The sequence below is a fragment of the Cucurbita pepo genome, chromosome 17, assembly GCF_057944985.1.
Source record: "Cucurbita pepo subsp. pepo isolate OVF chromosome 17, ASM5794498v1, whole genome shotgun sequence".
In the NCBI taxonomy this organism is placed as follows: Eukaryota; Viridiplantae; Streptophyta; class Magnoliopsida; order Cucurbitales; family Cucurbitaceae; genus Cucurbita; species Cucurbita pepo.
The window spans coordinates 5511198-5531831 of NC_141814.1; the positions used below are offsets into that span (position 1 = coordinate 5511198).

Below are 20634 nucleotides of genomic sequence, written 5' to 3' on the forward strand. Positions count from 1 at the left end.
GAGCAAATCGGAGGATATCGTTGATCGAGGAAAAAAGTCAAAGGAAAATGTTGGAAGAAGAAAATAACAGAAAAACACAATAGAGAGACAGTATTTCAGGTTCTGCTGGAGCACCCAATGATATTGTTTATCATTCCGTTGGAATAATTAAATAATAATTATATCTTAGGAAGGAAAAGAAGTGACTTTAATTGTGTCTAACTAAAAATAGTAACTAAAAATGAGAATGACTTTAACCTAAAATAGGGTTTTATCTAACCATCTATTCACAAAAGCTATGTTGTATATATCTACCTTATTGTTTGAATTCTGATCTTCGAGCGTAGTTCTTCAAATTTCATGCTCGCCAGAGATTTGGTGAAAATGTCTCCAAGCTGTTCCTCTGTTCGGATGAAATCAATCTTGATGAGCCTCCGATCTGCACATTCCCGAATGTAGTTGAATTTGATTTCTATGTGCTTACTCCAGTTGTGCAAAACTAGATTTTTAATTAGGGAGATCGTAGCTTTGTTGTCCACGTATAGCATTGGTGGATCGCCTTCTCTTTCGATGAGTTCTTCCATCAGTCGCGCAAGCCAGACCCTCTGTGTGGTCGCCGTCGAAGTGGCGATGTACTCTACTTCACAAAAGGACAGAGCAACTACCTTTTGTTTAGATGATTGCCAGTAGATCGCGTCGCTTGAGAGGAAGTAAATCATTCCGCTGGTGCTTTTACGATCATCAACATCACCAGTCATGTCACTATCACTGTAGCCAATCAGCTCAAGCTTCTCCTTTTCTCTCCTTGCACAAAATCTCACACCCCAGCCTCTGGTTCTAGCCACATAGCGCAAGATGCGCTTGACAGCCACAATATGCTCCTCCCTAGGTGGTTCCGTAAACCTACTCACGTATCCAACGTAATAAGCAAGGTCAGGGCGTGTGTTTACCAGATAGTGTATGCTCCCGACAATACTGCGATAATTGGTGGCGTCGACTGCAGCCATAGTGCCAACCTTTCTTAACTGGAGCTGGGCCTTCATTGGTGTCCAGCAGCTTCTTCGCATATGCACTTTGGTTGATGGTGATCTCGGTAGTACTCTGTTGCACTTCGATGTCGAGGTAGTTGATGGTGTTAATATAACACATGCGGAAGCAATTTGGATCTTAGGCACTTTTAGAACATCAATTATAGTAAATAACTAGCATGTTCATAAGTATTAAAACTTAATGAGTTTGAATACTAACCTTTTGTAGTTCAAATTCCTTTTTCCTCACGAACCGGTTTCGAACAACCACTAGTGTCTTTTCCACTATACTCCGGCCTTAGAACGGGATTGTGGAATCCGGTGAGTGACTAAACTGGGGAGAAATTTTGTATATATGAAGAGAGTGTTTGTGAGAGGTTTATCTCAAGGTTTTTCACCAAGAAGACCTTTCATGTACCATGATCACTCTATTTATAGAGTCATGTTTGCATGTTCATGCAAATTTGAGATCACCAAATTTTGACACTCAAAATATCACTCAAATGTTTGGGATTATGCGGCAAGCATTCATGTTTGAGTTAACCAAATTTTGACACTCAAAATTCCACTCAAACTTGTGGGGTTTATTTGGCAAGCATGCAAGTTTGGTTAAACCAAATTTTGACACCTCAAAATTCAACTAACATGGATTTTTCCATTAAATGAAGTCAACATTTTGACTTTCTTCATTTTAATTCAATAATTAATTTGAATAATTAATTTCAAATTAAAGTAATATTAAATGATTAATTAAACTATTTAATTAATATTTAAGATTAATTCAAATGTCAATCCCAATCAATTCCGACACATAATTGATTAAGATATTTAAATCTTATTTAAATATCTCAGATTCTCTCTTTTTGTTTAATTCGTAAATAAAACAAAAATGCGATTAAATATATCGTATATATGTAGTACATAATCCCTAATTTGAATTCGAACACTTCGAACTCACTCGTCACACTGTTCTATGGTTTAGTCCGATATGAGCTAGTAGAGGGACCTAATGGACCTATAGATCATGGGCTCCAACGATCCAAGATTAACCGGTTAAACTCATTAACCTTATTAACCAACATTCATTAACGACTAGGACACTCCACTATAGCCTAGTAGTTGCACTCCCCTCACTATAGATATATTTTTGTCCATTTGATATAACCATGATTAGTAAGTCGATCCTTCACAGGTTGTTCGTAACTAGAGTTGGGTCAATTTACCGTTTTACCCCTAAAGTTACTTCTTGTTCCTTATGTCTCACTGATCCTCTAATGAACAATTGGTTTGTGATCCAACCAGTAAACCGAATCCCTCTCAGGCCAATGAGAGGGTGGGGCCCCTTGTTCAAGACCTGGAGTCATTGTTTAAGGGAACTACCTCTCTTCTATCCCTAAAAGTGGGTAGGAGTGAATTTCATCTTGCACCCCACGTCCCTAGCCATTCACCCAGTCTTACCCCTGAAATGGGAGGTTTATTGAGTCGACGAACTAGAGCCGCTCTCACCCATGAAAATCTAAGGATAATTCTGAATAAACAGGAGCTCATGGTTAGCTCAGGATTAAAATCGAGTTACCTAGGTTATCGAATAAAAAGAAAATCAGTCTCAACAGTAAACGACATTATAAAGTGAGAGGGGTTTTCTTCATGGTTCGATCCTATGCAATACTCATTGCATAGGACGCCCCCACTCACATGTATCCACATGTACAATTTAGTGATCACATTGTTTATATCATATACGAAAGTGGGCCGCATCCATAGTGTCCTCAGAATAAGGTACTCAGCTTTATCCTTATACTATAGATCATTTTGACTATATACTTGAACTTGATCCACTCTTATGTCTCTACATTCTTATGTCTCTACATGTAGTTCAAGTAATCATACTATAGCCAGAGTGTTCTTAGTTTATTGGATTTAGATTAATGATTGTAAAGTTCACTTTATTCAATAACAATCTTTAATGAATAAACAACAATAATAACTTTATTGAAAATAGAATATGTTTTTGTTTACAAACTATGAGTTTTAAGTCATCGATGTTCACTTCCACAATCAGCCGCTGCTCGTCGTGGCCGTGCGTGTACATGCCATGCTCAGAAGCACAGCGCTTGAACTTCAGCGACAGTAGGGTACTGTCGAGCTTTGCACTCCAGGCTCGTGGTGCTTGCCGAAGCCTGTAGAGTGTCTTGTGCAGGCGCAGTATCTTGCCGGAGTCGTCATTGTCCAGGAAGCCAGGTGGTTGTCGAACGTAGAAGGCCTCCTTCAGCTCTCCATTGAGGAAAACGGACTTCACGTCCATGTGGTGGACCTCCCAAGAGTAATGTGCCGCAATCGCCAACAACAGGCGAACAGATTCCAACTTTTCCACTGGCGCGAATACCTTTTCAAAGTCCAGTCCTTGCTTCGTGACGTAGCCCTTTGCCACCAGACGGGCCTTGTACTTCACACTTCTCCCTCTTCGTTACGCTTCAGTTTGAACACATATTGAGCCCTATGGCTCGGTGTCCTAATGGCATGTCCTCCAAACTCCACAACTTATTCTCAGTGATGGACACCATCTCTTCCTGCATTGTCTTTAGCCAGCACGGGTTCCTTTCTGCTTCGACAAACGAGTTCGATTCATCCATGCTAATGGCATGTAGTTCGGCCGCCTCTTCTTTGAGCACGCACGCCGCCAGTCCCGGTGGTTCACCTCCTCCTAATAGGTCTTTAATCCTCTGGTACCTGGCCACCAAACTGTAACGACCCTAAATTTCCACATATCTAGAGTCGCCACTAACGTCTCATGCTCATCTATAATGCAGAAATATAACTCTTACATGAACATCATTTATAATGTAAACATTGAAAAACGTTTAAAACAACTTTTTCTCTGGAAAACACAGCCATGGTCTTACGTGTTTAAATACAAAATACTAAAATTTAGAGACAATAAAAACAAATACAAAATAATTTAAAACAAATGGAAGGTAAAACAACATATTCTAACTTAAAACTAAGAATTTAAATATAAGTCTACCCTATGCACGTGTCACAGTCTCTGCTCGCGATGTCGCCGTCCTCCGTACAAGTGCGCCTTGCCTTTACCTGAAAAATTATGTGACACACGGCCTGAGTATTTCAAAGAATACTCAGTAAGTGGCCCCACTATAGGGGGCCATGCAAATGCAAACACATGCAATCATGATTTAGGGACCTATCTCTAATCATCTTAGGGGAGGCCTCCAGTCTCGGACAAATTGGATGTCTAGTACTTCCCTACACACGACTCACACGTGCGAGTGTGAATCCCCAGGGCGCTCGCACACCCCCTCGACCCTCTGGTCAAGCTAATCTGTAGCGACGTCCGGAGGTCAGCGGAACCCCATAGTGTCATGCGCCTCATGAACACCCTCATCTATGTGCGTTCGCACATGTGCGCATTCGCGCTCATCATACGGTGCGCGTCCGCACTCATCATCTCTAGTGGAAGTAGCCATATGCTTATGAACATACAATATGCATGAGGTCCCTCTAAATCCATCATAATGTCTCTTCTGACACAACCCTCTAGTCTCACCTCTTTGTTACTCTAGGTAACACATACTCGTGGATATTTATATTAATATCATTTTCACGCTCTTAGGGTTGTGTCCTATGTCGATCTAACGACATGATGCAATATGGCACTCATCATCATATATCATGCTCAATATGGAAAACATCATCAGATTAAGGTAAACGTCACACAATCATCATACTCATCATATTGCCACAAAGTGCATCAAACATATCAAGTACGTCATTCATCAAAATATATATATACTGCGCACATCATCAAGTATCGTAACCCACACATCATCATAACTCATAAGTCGCATCGTACGACATAGTTCATACATCATCATAACTCATACAAGTTTTTAGCCTATCCTATAGTAAGACCACTTACCTAGTTGGCCTTAGCCGAAGTATTCCCTAATTTATTTAATGTAAGCTCCCATTCCTCGAGAACTACACCAAATGTTGCCAAGGTTTGATTCCTATCGCATCGTTCGTCACCTTTTGTTAGTATTTCACATTTTAATTAATAATCCAACTAACAGTGTGAAATACGGCTCTAAACGGCCTCAATAAAAATCGAGTTCCATGTTTTCATTGTTTCTAAATTATATAGAATAATAAAACTTAAAACTTAAATTAAAGATATGTCAATATTATTAATATTTCAAGCGGCTTGGATAGTTCAACATTTAATGTTATATCCTATAGATACAAATATAATAATTTCTCATATCTTCCATTCTCATTCTCTCACTTTATGTTATATTTCAATTCTGTTTACAGTACACCATCTGAACAGTACTTGCCATTTTCAAACGGTTCTATTTTTCTTTTCTTTCTTAAAATTTCTCTTTTGTTTTTTTTTTCTTTTTTTCTTTTTAACTCTAATTCTTTTAAGCAGTTCAATTCTACCTCCCTATCTCATTATTTTAAACAATTTAAATCTAACTCTTTTAATCCGTTCCTTGAAGGAGTTTAATTCTAGAATTCTTTTAAGTAGTTTCTTACCCGGAGTTTAATTCTACTTCCGTATCTAAATTTAACTCTTTTAATCCGTTTCTTCAATAAGTTTAATTCTATAATTCTTTTAATAGTTTCTTACAAAGAGTTTAATTCTTTTAATAGTTTCTTACAAAGAGTTTAATTCTTTTAATAGTTTCTTACAAAGAGTTTAATTCTACTCCCATATCTAAATCTAAATCGTTTAATTCTCTTAATCGTTTAATTCTGCTCAGCAGTTATTTTATTCCCATATATTTTTTTTGGCTTTTATATTTCCAAATATAATCTTCTCCTCTTTCCATGTATTGTTTTTATCTTCTTCTCTCCATGTATTGTTTTTATTATTATTATTATTATTATTATTATTATTATTATTATTATTAGTATTATTATTATTATTATTATTATTATTTTTTGATCTGTTTTCCCAATCTTCCCCTTTCTCTTTCTTTTTTATCCTGTTTTCCATTTTTTTTTATTTGAATATGTTTTCTTTCACTATCTTCCTCTCTTTCTTATCTAACTATTTTTTTTTTTTTTTTTGACCAGACTCTTTATAGGATAGATAATTTCTAATTCAGAAACTGATAATTTCTAAAGTTCTAACTCAGATCGAAATAATTGCTAATATCCTTCCGAAAATGGAAAAGGTAAATGTGACTACTAACCTTTCCAAATGACATCTCTCTTCCTTTATCTGCCTACCATCTCTCCATTATTTGCCTTCTTCTGATCTCTCCATTATTGTCTAACCATCTCTCGGTCATTATTGTCTAACCATCTCTCCATCATAAGCATTTTTTTCCTCCAGAAAATATTTTATTTCCGTTTCTATTTTGTTTGATGAATTATTGATACTGGATGAGAGAGGTATTTCAGGGGAGGGGATGAGAGATTGAAGGAGAGGTGGTCAGTTCCTATATATATATATATATATATATTAAACCATGTTCTTTATTTTGTTATTTTTATTCTAATACATATATATATTAAACCTAATGGGGCGTTACATTCATCATCGTGATCGGCATCCAGTATCAAGTCCGCAGTACGTGGTGTTGTGAACTCCACTGGTTCACGGGGCTTAGTAGGAGTTGCGGTCGGTGTTGGAGTAGGCGTGCCCTGTGCAGCTGTTGGCGGTGGTGATAGTGCACGATGCTACACTCCTTCTCCCGGTTTGGTGACGAGGTACTCCACCATCAATTAATTTGAGTTTTCATTTTCCTTGGTCACGTTGTTCCATTGCCAGAAGGTGTTCTCATCGAAGACGACGTCACGCGACACGTGATCTCGTCCCCTGCAGGATCATAGAGCCTGTATGCCTTGCTCCCAGGTTCATAGCCGATGAAGATGACCTTCAGCCCCCTGGGATCGACCTTGGTGAGGTGGGGACGCGTGACTTTCATGTATGCGATGCAGCCGAACACTTGGAGATGTGTACCGCTGGCTTCTTGTTGTACTAGGCCTCGTGTGGCGTCTTCCTGTTGATACTTTGTGTTGGCGATCGATTGAGAAGGTAGACGGTCGTCATGACCGCTTTTCTTCAGAACCTCCTGGGCATCCCTGCCGTCATCAGCAGTGATCTTGTCATCCCGACGATGGTCTGATTTTGGCGCTCCACCACCCCGTTCTGCTGGAGGGAGTAGGGCGCCCTTAAGTGTCGCTGCATGTCAAGCTCGTCACAGTACTTATCAAAACCTCTGAGGAGAATTCTCGGTCCCGGTCCATGCGCAGAACTCGTAACTTGAATGTGCTTAATCACCTCTTTCGCCTCACTCTTCACTTGCAGCAGGACTAGCCACATAAAGTGGCTCTTGTCATCGACAAGCAGGAGGAAGAGGGTCTTGCCACCTGGGGTCGCCGACTTGATGGGCCAACTGATATCACTGTAACGAGCTCCAACGGCTCACTAGCATGGTAGGATGCTTTAGACGAAAAGGGGGAGCACCTTTGCTTGCCGATGAGACACCCTTCGCACATCCTGTTCACGCCTTCGATTGCAAACAAATCGTGCACGATCTCCTCCTTGTGTAGTTTTTGTAGAGTAGGAAAGCTTAGGTGCCCGCACCTTGCATTCCATCTCCAAGCTACTTCTTCGGTCCTGGCCGAGAGGCTGATCGGTTGCTCTATCTCCAACTCCAGGATGTAAAGGTGATTTACCATGTGCCGAACTTGCGTGAGCAGATGTCGTCAATCATCACAGATTGAGTAGCCCGCGCTCGATGGAGATGAAGCAGCCGGCCTCACCGAGTTGACCTAGGCTCACAAGGTTAGCCTTAAGCCTTGGGATGAAGTAGACGCCGGTCAGCTTGTGGTGCTCGCCTCCCTTGTCGACGAACAGGATGGTGCCGCGCCCTTCGACTCGACGACGGAGCCATCGTCGAACTTCATCGTCTAGCGAATCCCCAAGTCGAGCTCGAAGAATGCAGACCTGGCCTCGGTCATATTGTTTGTTGCCCCTATGTCAAGGACTCATCGTCGGTGCTCTTGCTGCTCACTTATTTCACCGATTTGAGTGAACACTCGCTCCTCCTTCAGCTGAATTGGCTCTCCAGTCGGTGCCTTTGTCATGGCCAGTTGGAGCTCTTCCTCGGGTTCAACGCTCATCAGAGCAGTTACGCCGTCGTCGATTACCTCCGTAGATTTGGAATCCGAATTAAGGACGTCGGATAAGACCGATGCTCTTACCATGAAAAGAGTTGGTTCTTCCTCCTCGGATCAGGCCACTGTTGAATTTTTATGTCCTAAAACTCATAGTTTGTAAACAAAAACATATTCTATTTTCAATAAAGTTATTACTGTTATTTATTCAGTAAAGATTGTTATTGAATAAAGTGAACTTTACGATCATTAATCTAAATCAAATAAACTAAGAACACTCTGGCTATAGTATGATTACTTGAACTATATGTAGAGACATAAGAGTGAATCAAGTTCAAGTATATAGTCAAAATGATCTATAGTATAAGGATAAGGCTGAGTACCTTATTCTGTGGACACTATGGATGCGGCCCCACTTTTGTATATGATATAAACAATGTGATCACTAAATTGTACATGTGGAGACATGTGAGTGGGGGCGTCCTATGCAATGAGTATTGCATAAGATCGGACCATGAAGAAAACCACTCTCACTTTATAATGTCGTTTACTGTTGAGACTGATTTTCTTTTCATTTGATAACCTAGGTAACTCGGTTTTAATCCTGAGCTAACCATGAACTCCTGTTTATTCGGAATTATCCTTAGATTTGCATGGGTGAGAGTGGCTCTAGTTCGCCAACTCAATAGGCCTCCCATTTCAGGGGTAAGACTGGGTGAATGGCTAGGGACGTGGGGTGCAAGATGGAATTCACTCCTACCCACTTTTAGGGATAGAAGAGAGGTAGTTCCCTTAAACAATGACTCCAGGTCTTGAACAAGGGGCCCCACCCTCTCATTGGCCTGAGAGGGATTCGGTTTACTGGTTGGATCACAAACCAATTGTTCATTAGAGGATCAGTGAGACATAAGGAATAAGAAGTAACTTCAGGGGTAAAACGGTAAATTGACCCAGCTCTAGTTATGAACAACCTTTGAAGGATCGACTTACTAATCATGGTTATATCAAATGGACAGAAATATATCTATAGTGAGGGGAGTGCAACTACTAGGCTATAGTGGAGTGTCCTAGTCGTTAATGAATGTTGGTTAATAAGGTTAATGAGTTTAACCGGTTAATCTTGGATCGTTGGAGCCCATGATCTATAGGTCTATTAGGTCCCTCTGCTAGCTCATATCGGACTAAACCATAGAACAGTGTGACGAGTGAGTTCGAAGTGTTCGAACTCAAATTAGGGAATATGCGCTATATATATACGATATATTTAACCACATTTTTGTTTTATTTACGAATTAAACAAAAGTAGAGAATCTGAAATATTTAAATAAGATTTAAATATCTTAATCAATTATGTGTCGAAATTGATTGGGATTGACATTTGAATTAATATTAAATATTAATTAAATAGTTTAATTAATCATTTAATATTACTTTAATTTGAAATTAATTATTCAAATTAATTGTTGAATTAAAATGAAGAAAATCAAAATGTTGACTTCATTTAATGAAAAAATCCATGTTAGTGGAATTTTGAGGTGTCAAAATTTGGTTTAACCAAACTTGCATGTTTGCCAAATAAATCCCACAGTTTGAGTGGAATTTTGAGTGTCAAAATTTGGTTAACTCAAACATGCATGCTTGCCACATAATCCCAAACATTTGAGTGGAATTTTAAGTGTCAAAATTTGGTGATCTCAAATTTGCATGAACATGCAAACATGACTCTTTAAATAGAGTGATCATGGTACATGGAAGGTCTTCTTCTTCTTGGTGGAAAACCTTGAGAAAAACCTCTCACAAACACTCTCTTCACATATACAAAATCCCTCCCAAGTTTAGTCACTCACCGGATTCCACAATCCAGTTCTAAGGTCGAAGGATAGTGGAGAAGACACTAGTGGTGGTTCGAAATCGGTTCGTGAGGAAAAAGAAGTTTGAACTACAAAAGGTTAGTATCTAAACTAATTAAGTTTTAATACTTATGAACATGCTAGTTATATACTATAATTAATGTTCTAAAAGTGCCTAAGATCTAAATTACTTCTGCATGTGTTATATTAACACCATCAGCCACATGGGCCTTCTCCATGTTCCTAAGCTTGCTCCAGCAATTCTTGCTTAGATGGCCCTTCTTCCTGCAATTCAAGCACTGGATTGGTCCGCCATCATTCGACTCCTTCTGATCCCCTTCTTTCCTACACATGCGCCTGCGGGTTTTCCACTGCTTCTTGCTGCCTTTATCGCTGGTGGACCCATTTCTCTCGTCGGAGTTGACCCGAAGCTTCAGGCGTGCAAGCAATTTCTCCTCAGTGAGGAGAAGATGACCTTGCTTGTTGACATCTGAAGCGGCATTCTTCTTCCTCTGCTCGACGTTGCACAGTCTTCCGGTCACCTCTTCCACCGTTACTCGATCGGAGAGTTTGGTACAACGCTCACTGTATAGAGGTATCAAGTTGGCTTAAGGGCTCATCTGGTTATTTTTTTTTCTCTGATTAACCTCCTATAATCGATATGAACACTATTATAAAACAAGTTTAGAAACCTCGTTAAATATCTAATTCATGAAAATTACTTAAGTTATGAGAAATTAATGAGCCCAACAACATCACTCTAACTCACACAACTATGTCGAACTTAGAGAAAACCTTTTAACCTTGCCTTCTTCGATCATATGCTTGTTTCTACATGATTGCATGTTTTTTTTTTTTTTGTTTTAATAATTATCTGCATCAGCTCTTAATATTCAATATATCGTCGCATAGGCTCATTCTTTCCTCTTAATAACTAGAGCTATTGCATTCTAAAACAAATGGTAAGGAGTGTGAAGTCCTGACTTAGTAGCTCATGTGCCTATGGCTTGGTCTACCTCAACTCTGCTAAGTTGTCCAGGCCATAACTAAAAAAGTTCAAGTAGATTCAAGGCTCAGATCTCAGGCTGATATTAATGTTGGAATAACTTAGATATAACATTCGACCTTAATTCAAACCTTCTAATTTCTTGAAGGTGATTTGGTTTCTTCCTTTTAACTAAATCATGACCTGATTAGTCTTTATATATTACTTTATCTTTTAAGTTACTGACTCCAAATCTTACTAAAGTATCCAATCATTGACCACTTTACTCATACAACCTCAAAGCTTCCTCTTAATATTTCCTCCTATAATCGTGGTGCATAAACATCTTGAAGGAGAGTGTTACTTCCTCAAATTTCTTTGTAACACTAATGAGTGACTTAATAAAACTCTCATCTAAGACTGATGTTGCATAAGCATAATAAATGTTCTTAAGAGGTAATCTAATTCTAGTAATCTATTGGTTGATCCGAATTTTATATAAGGAGATGTTAATATATTTGATTAAAGGGTTCTTGCTTCAACAAAAGCTAGTATCGTTGGATTGAGGATTAGGGTTGCCTTATCCCCTTTCTTGGATTTCTTCTAAATCTGAAAGCTACAGTCCACAATTTTCTTCCAAAATTGTTTAAAGAAACCATCTAAATAAGATTATCTGCAAGTATGGTAGAAAAATCGAGTACAAAACAATGCACCTAACGTATGTACCCAATTCAATCCGCCATTGAAGGCTCTCGAAGAAACTTGAATTTCTAATTCATGGCTACATGAGAATCGTCACTGCTCATCCATCCCAACATCCAAGAAACATTTTCATAGAAGAGCTCAAAGACCAATAAGTCCTAGAGTGTCCAATTTAAGAAATTCATTTTCGAGTAAGAATTGGGGTAAGTTTATATTTTCTTGCTATAACTCTTCTCATCCCAAATTGATGATTCCTTTAACTTTAGGGGACTAAGATAGACAATATTCATGAAGGTGTCATGGCCTAAGGATGTAAGGATCTTGCTGCTCAAGAAATCTCATTTTTGCGTTATGGTGCAAGTGGTAGACCGAGGGAAGAAATCTAAAATTAAGGCCACACATATAAATTCATCCCTCCAAAATGAGTTTTTAAGGACGAACTTTTGTGAAGAACTCGTGGCCTAGAAGTACCTTAATTGTTTCAACAAATTAGAAAATTCAGTGGGTTTACTCCATGCGCAGAACCCTATTTTTATCCAACTTCGACTAGTTATAACTCAAGCTACACTACACTTAATGGTAAGAAGTTAGTCTCTAGATCTACCTTGAAATTATATCTTTAGGTTTCATGAAATTGAGTTGAGAAATGCTCAGAATGGTTCACATCAATCTTCTTTCTTTCAAAGGAAGAAGACCACGGCGTGGGCGATTCAACCGAACATGCCACGCAAGCCTAAAATCCAACAATCCCTTAGTTTTTTTTTTCTCTAAATTTTAACACTCTTCCTGAATCATTCTTTAATAACAAAATTTATGGTTCTAGAAAATAGACACTCTAAAGAGTTTGTCAAAGAAAATTTGGAGTCATTCAAGTACCGCAAGCTCGAAAATCAAGGTCCCGAACACTAATAATAAGGTATAGAGCTATCTAGAACTTTTCTTAAGAAATACTTATAGGAACCGTTTGATTTTTAGTATGAACCTTAAGTTAAACATGGATTACGGGAATATGAAAGAAAAATACTAAGAACCATAATAAAAGGTCCGAGCATGTTTCTTGAGAAATAAGTAACATAAAAAATAATTCACTGAATGAAGAATGTTGCCCATAAAATTTTAAGGCTGAAGATAATATGACATGTTGAGGGCAATTGGATAAAGATAATTGGCTAAACCAAAAAATGATGCAAATTATAAAAATGCCCCCATGACGGTTGCCTTGAGTTCAAGACTTAAATGGCCTCCAAATAACATGAAATTTTGTACACGACCTTGTTTCACCATGGTCAAGGATTATGTAAAGTTTCAAAATAGTTGGAACACATTTAGAGGCTAAATCAAGACTTATAGATAAAATGACTAAAGTGACTCTAGGTTACCTTTCGATATTTCAAAGTCCACCTACCCTCCAAATAACTTAAAACTTTAATAAAATTTTATGCACGAGGACATAAAAGATCTATATATTGGGGTTTAAGTTACTTAGATCTAAGTTTAGAATTAAAACCAAATTAGGGGCAAAGTTAAGACTTAAAAGGAAATAATCCTTGTGACCCTGACCAGACTTTTCTAGAATTTTTAAGAAATAATATGACCTCACCATGCATGTTATTCGTTCACCATGCATGTTATTATGATGAATTCTTAATTTATGAGATTTGAGTAGAAATTATTTTATGACTTAAGCCTCAAGAATTAAGAACCTAAGAATCCATGAAACTAATGTAATGTTCTAAGGACAAGAACCAAGGAAAAGACAACCACAAGCCGTATATGAATTAAGAAACGAAGAATACTTGGTACCACTCAAGAATAAATGTCCAAGGTCTTCATGTCCTATGATTCAATACATTTATGACTCATACTACATCACTTGAAACGTAACAAATTTTGGAGGTAGGTTTGCAGATTGCAGTGCTTGGAAGGTAAAAAGTATTGGATGTAGGTTTCAAACTACATCTCTCAGAACGTATGAAACTTTGGGTGTAGATATTTAAACTACGGTGCTCAGAACATATGAAGCCTTCAACGTAGGTATTCAGACTACACCGCTTAGAATGTATGAAGCCTTTGATGTAGTTTTTCATACTAAGTCACTTGAAACGTAAAAAGTTTTGGATGTAGGTTTTAGACTACACCGCTTTGATTGTAAGAAGCCTTGGGTGTAGGTTTTAGGTTGTATCGCAGGAAATGCATAAAACCATGGATGCAGGTTCAGACTATGTTGCTTGGAACACAAGAAACCTTGGACGTAAGTACAAACTGTGTCTCTTAGAACGAATGAAGCCTTAGACACAGATTTTCGCTTTCATGACTCATACCATAAATGTTAGAGGAAATGTCTTATGGAACATAAGAAGAACTAAGGAAAGAACTTAGAACAAGACTAAGCCTAAGACAAGAATAAAAATTAAAATACCAATAAAGACGTAAGTTTTTAGGACTTAGGACCCTGAACCTCAAAACTAAAGTCTTTAGATCATAATTAAGGTTAAGACCTCATATCCCACGATCAAAGTTCTTGGGCTAGATCATGAAAAGAACCTAGAAAGCTATAATAGAACTTAAGGGCCTAAGTTCTAAAGACAAAAATTAGAATCGAATCCAAGTATCTTATAGAAGAGACACAACACATTGAATCCACCGACCAAATTCAAAATGGAGATCAGTTGCCCACTAATCCTAGAGAATATTTATAGCAGAAATTTTATAATATTTAATCTCAAATTCACACAATCTAGAAATTTTTAATGTCGGTTTAAACTCTTTCTATAAAGCCTGAAGTAGGAGCTTTCTTTTGGAGTAAGAATCCACCTTAGTCAAGCCTTCAACTATGAGTTGTTATAGCCTTTGAGATTTTGGGTTTCTTACTATCAAATTTATTCAAAATTTGAGAGCCCTAGTCAACCATTTTCCTTAAACTTACTTCTACACCTTCTAAATGAGATTACTCACAAGTTTGGTGAAGAAATAAAGTGTTGAGGGTACTTCAAACACAACTCCCAATTTTGTCTGCCATTAAAGGAAGAAGGTTGAAGCTCGAAAATAAAATCTGATCCTACACCCATATTTGACAAGAGACATATCTGGTTCGATTTTTGCACCTTCAAGTAATATTTCCATACAAGACCACGAAGATTAACAAGATTCTGGGCGTGTCCAATTGAAGAAAATTATTTTCATGTAAAATTTGGGGTAAGGATCGAAATCTTACCTACAATCCATTTTCTTCTAAATTGAGTCTTTCTTTAGCTTTATTAGATTAAGTTGAGCGCTTTTGATAAAGAAATTGAGAATTAATACGTCCTAGATCAGGTTGCCTAAGGAAACAAAATTCTGCTTTCTTGAATAAGTTGGAGAGGATGATCAAATTACAAAATTAAGACCATGAGCTTGCTCTCAAACAAATCTTTTAGCTGGAGAGAAATATAACGAAGAAAATAGGCCCTCAAAACTATAGAATTGGCTACTAACCCTGAGTTTATGGACCCCATGATTTATAGCTTGTATGGGACATAGATGTAGGTGTCTTTGTTTTCAGCTTTGGATTTGATTGAGTTTCAACACTTAGATATGATATATGAGTTCAATTCTTTGGGACTTATTGCACCCGAAGCGAGAATCATACCACTTGACCAAATGCCCACTTATGACAAAATAAATTTATTGAATATATTATTATTTCATTCATTTATTTAGATATTAATAAAATCTATGTGCAAGTATTATAATCCTATCTTTTAGTTTTGACTAGATGCAACTAAAATTATTTATACGAATGGGTGTAATAACAATTATATAATGTTAAGATTTGGATAGACAATTTCAATGAATTAAAATCTATATTTTTTAGTATTCAAGTGGTTACTCCTCTACCTATAATTTCCTAAATTCTTTTTTTTTAGTTGGGTAAAAATATATGGAGAAAGAGGATGATTATAGATTTGTGAAAATTATTGGGTACCAATCGCAAAAAAATTATGTTTTTTATTAAAATAAATCTCATCCTGTGACCTATAACCGTGACAAGTGATAAGATTAGATATTTATCCATATAGTTCATATTTATTAAATGCATTATTGCATCAATAAAAGTTGGTAGAGCAAGTGTCTTAAGGAAAAAAATAGTCGTTGATATTATTTTCAAGTTAGCATGTAGGTAATTCTAGTTGATACAGTGTCTAGTGTTTGCAAAGCTTCCACTTCCCTTTCAACTCCAATATGGAACCTTTGAGTTAGGTGTGAGGTTGGTTAGAGATGTATCACTTGATAGTTTATTTGATTGTCCTGTCCAATGGCTCTGTCCTATAGGAGGACATTGATCATGTGGGTTGTCAGTGATTTCCAAGGTAGCATGTAGGCTGATAGTAGACTCAATAAGTAGCCTACTTGTAGGCTCTTAATCAGGTCCTTGGTATGCTAGGGTAACATACTCTTTCTTTTCTTGTTTTAGTTCTTGTTGCAAGTACTTAGGCCCCTTTAGTTATGTTCTTGACTTGTGAATTCTTATCGTGATCTATCCCTGACGACCTTTGTCCTATGATTATGAGGTCTCAACCTTGGTCTTGATCTAAGGGCCTTAGTACTATGGCTCTGGGTTCTTGTTTTCAAAATTTAGTAATTGATCCATGTTCTCGTCGTAGATCGTTGTCTTGTTCATGGTTACTTTTTAGGTTCTTGGTTCGTTATCCAAGACACTCCACATAGGATTTATGGTATCAGTCACGAACCTAACAACCTATGTCCAAGACTTCAAACGTTCCAAGAAACGTAGTCTGAACCCGTATCTAGGGCTTATCACAAATCTACATCTAAAGCTTCTTACATTCCAAGCGATGTAGTCTGATTCTGCATTAAGGCTTACCTTGTGATACAGCCTTAATGCCTATGCCCAAGGCTTCCTGCATTCTAAGTGGCATAGTCTGAATACCTACACTCAAGGTTTCATACGTTCCAAGTAGCGTAGTCTAAAATCTTTCATCTAGTGTTTGCCATGTGATACAACCTGAATACCTATGTCCAAGGCTTCATACATTCCAAGCAACATAGTCTAAATACCTACGCTCAAGGCTTCATATGTTCTAAGTAGCATTGTATGAGTCATGAACATTCTATACGGTGGGAGGTCTTAGGAATTTCTTGAGTTTCTGTGTCTGAAGATCTTGGTCCCTTACCCTTGAGTAGTACCTGGCATTCTTCTTACCTTGGTAGTTGTAGAGCTTATGTAGTATTTTCCTTAATTCATAATCTTGAGGCATAAGTTCTAACATGTCATTTTAAGCTTATGAACCCAGCATAGTAACATGCATGAGTTATTCTAAAAATTCATAGAGTCATAATATATTCTTTAGAGAGTTCTAGAAGAATCTTGAATACTCAGTAAGAATTCCTTGAGGTACTTTCCTTCAACTGTTTATAAGGCCCAAACTTGGTTTAGGTTCCAAACTTACTCTAATCAACATGAAATTTTTAACACACTTAATGTCCTTAGGAATAGAACATATAAAAAGTAGTAGGTCATTTGGAGTGTTTAGACCTTGAATATCATAAGGAATCTAAGGGGCATTTTGACTATTTTACCCCCTAATTCTTGGTTTCGCTACTTAAAACTTCACAACATCATCAAACATCACAAAATAAGATCTACTACAAAGTTTCATATTATTTTGAGATCATTTAGAGCATGAACCGAAGATAAGTTACCTTAAGGGTATTATGGTAATTTGATATCGTTTCTTGGTTTAGCTACTTAACCTTATCCAATTGTAGCCAAATTTCATATATAATCTTAACATGTCATAATATGCTCATCATTAAAGTTTCAGACACAGCAGAGTTCATTTAGTAGGTTACTTTAACATTACTTAAATCCCGAGCAATTTCATCGATTCAGAGCCTTAACTCTCGGTTCTTGGTGTTTTTCTTTCATTATCCTTTAAATCATACTTAGTTTAGGGTTCATACATAGATTCAAGTATTTCTTAAGAAAAGTCGATGATGGGTACTTACCTTGTCGTCGATGTTCGAGAACTCCATTCTCGAGTTTCCATTATCCGAATTATTTCAAATTTTGTTTTACAGAATCCTTAGGATGTCTAGTTTCTGGAACCATAAAATATTTCATGAGAAATGGTCTAGAAGAGGGTTAAAATTGAGAAAAAATCAATAGTGAGTCATTTTTTGATTTGACATCGTCTAGATACGAACAAGACGCGAACAATGGATAATGCCGCCACCTGAAAATTCTCCTCCACAACTTCAATCACGGGATTTCCCCCCTCCATTTCTTCATGAAACTTGAAGATGGTGTTACAAGGAAGGGCTTGAGGTTGGTTTCATACCTTCTCGTGGATCGCAGCCTAAGTTATTAATCTCCAAAGTTTGTCAAAAATCTTTTTCCTCGCCGGAGCTCTACAAAAAGAAAAACTTATGAAGCAGCCGTTTCTAGAGGTTAGTAAGGCCCGATTTCTTTAAAGAACCTCTTCCTTCTTCTTCCTTCTAGCTAAAGGAATTGGTTTAGAGAAACTTCTCTGAGAGTGTGTGTAACACTCCATGCTTATAAGAGCTAATGTATAGTCGCAAATTTTAGAAAATAGAATTTTTTCCAATCTTGATCAAACTGTCGGAATTTTTTAATTCTTTAGAGGAAGAATTTCAAAGTGCTCATGAAGAAAAAAGGATGATTAAAGTTTTTTGGAAAAATTCTAAATTTTTTTTCTTTAAAAAATAATATTAAAATATTAAAAAATGGCCTAATTATTAAAGTGGCCTTGAAAAATATGGATAATTACCTTTTTGGCCAGAATCAGACTTTCATAGCGACCCTCCACACAAAATGCATGGAATCTCAAAATCTAACTATTGGTTTTCCTCCAAAATTGGACACAATCTAGAGCGTTCATAGATCATCTCATTAAAATTAAGGTTGGAAATGCTTTAACCGGAGTAGGTATATCGGGTGGAAGATCCAGAAAAATCAAGAATGGAATTATGACAATTCTAGACGTTTCAATGGTGGTGGATCATCCATCTATAAATTATGAAGTAGGGACAACTAATCAGAGAAAGAAGTTAGCTTAATCGAGTCCTCAATCGTGAGTTACAAGCGTCTAGATTTTGGGTATCGTGTTCTTGGGTTTCCTCGAATTCGGGAGCTACAGCCTTTCATTCCTCCTCAAACTTGTTTCTTCACCACGTGACTTACGATGGATGCTGGAACAGCCATGGAAGTCAGGATATGGCAGTAGTATGCATTGATTTTCATTTAGTAGTTGATACGAGGTTTATATATTTCTCTCTTTTTTTTGTGTGTTCAAAGACTACGTTATTTCTATTTTTATTGTTTTAAATTAAATGTAAGTCCATTGCTTCAATTGTAAATGTTTTATTTCAAATTTTCACATATGTTAAATAAGGCATGCATGTAGTGATGACTTTAACTTAGATAAAAAAAATTATGGTCGTTACTGTTAGTATCAGAGCCCTAAGTTTTTAGATTCTGTAGGCCAGTCAGTCTACGATGTAGGCCTAACATACTTCCGTTGCTCTTTGGCAGAAATACTGTCATCATTAGGTATGCCTTACAAAAGATAATAAATGATATTGTTTTGTTATGATATGATTTACCTTGATGTATTGATGATATTTAGATTTAGTAAGGTTTATATTGTGAATAAGGAGTTGTAGTGTACTAATCTACTAAAAACTAGATAGTGAAGTCTTTGTTTTATCGAAAAAATAGGGTTCTTCAAGTTGATAGCTCTAGGCTTATAAATTCAGTTGACTAGCCTAAATTGTAGGTCCAAAATGTTTACATGGTCTTGCCCGAGACTTTTTGTCATCTTCACATATGCTCCATGAAAGATAATAAATGTTCTCATATTATATCATGATTTATTAGACATGAAAATGCTATTTGATATAGTGATGATTCAAAATCATGTTTATATTTAGTAAAATTTATATTATAACGGTGGAGATATAGTCAAATGAAAGGAACTCAGTAAACTATTTAACACTAGAATATGGATGAAAATAATTTTTGTCGAGAAATGTTAGATAATTTAGTTTGATCTCAAAACATAGAAAAATGATGAAATTCTATCCATAGAGATGAAGAAAAAAATGTATCCACTATCCTAGTAAATTGCTTCAAATAAAAATAACCAAAAATAATCAAGGAGGCACTAGATAGTAATATCTTATAGCCTGCTATAGACAATAAGAGTGATAATGTCAAAAGAAGATTTTGTAAACTACATAACTATGAAATTAAAGGACTGGTATGAAAAAGTGATTTGGGATTACCAAAAAGAAAACTTACTAGCTCACTGTTAAAAAAATGTATACTTTGCATGAATTGCTTTGCGAATGCCACAAGCGCCTATATTAGAGTTTGAGCTTTGAAAATAGCAAAGTGTGAAAACCTCTACATCGTAGCACAAACTAAAAGGTTTAAAGCTAAGTTTGAGAACAATTAAGGAGTTGGAGTTATGAAGTGATTTAAAGTGATATGATCATGTTTAAAGTTTTATAGAAATTTATAGAGATAAATTACGATAAGAGACTTTCAAGATATGTCTTACATTTAGGAAATCATGATTTGAGATTGAGCAGAGTGGAGAATTCATAAAGACTAAAGCGTAGGAATTATTCCCAAACCAACTATGTGTCATATCCATGATAGCCATACTCATACTCCTACATGAACATGTTTCAATAGCTAGTGTGATCCTCAATTTTTTAGCACGTGTTTCAAACGTCCTGGATTAGGTTTTCCAAACCAGGTTCTCGAATTTACACACTCTTTTAATGTTTTATACCCTATGTTTCTAACACATTCTATTCTAAATCATCAAAACTGATCATTCTCCACAAAAATTTTGAAAAACATCTAGTGTTACTCTGTTCTTTTTTGCACGTGCTTCAAACGTCCTGG

The 20634-nt window shown here is 36.8% G+C and overlaps 1 pseudogene; it reads right to left on the reverse strand.

Annotated features, from left to right (window-relative positions):
• Nucleotides 1-337: 337 nt before the first annotated feature.
• Nucleotides 338-986, reverse strand: LOC147787519 (secreted RxLR effector protein 161 pseudogene; annotated as a pseudogene).
• Between the last annotated feature and the right edge of the window lie 19648 nt (nucleotides 987-20634).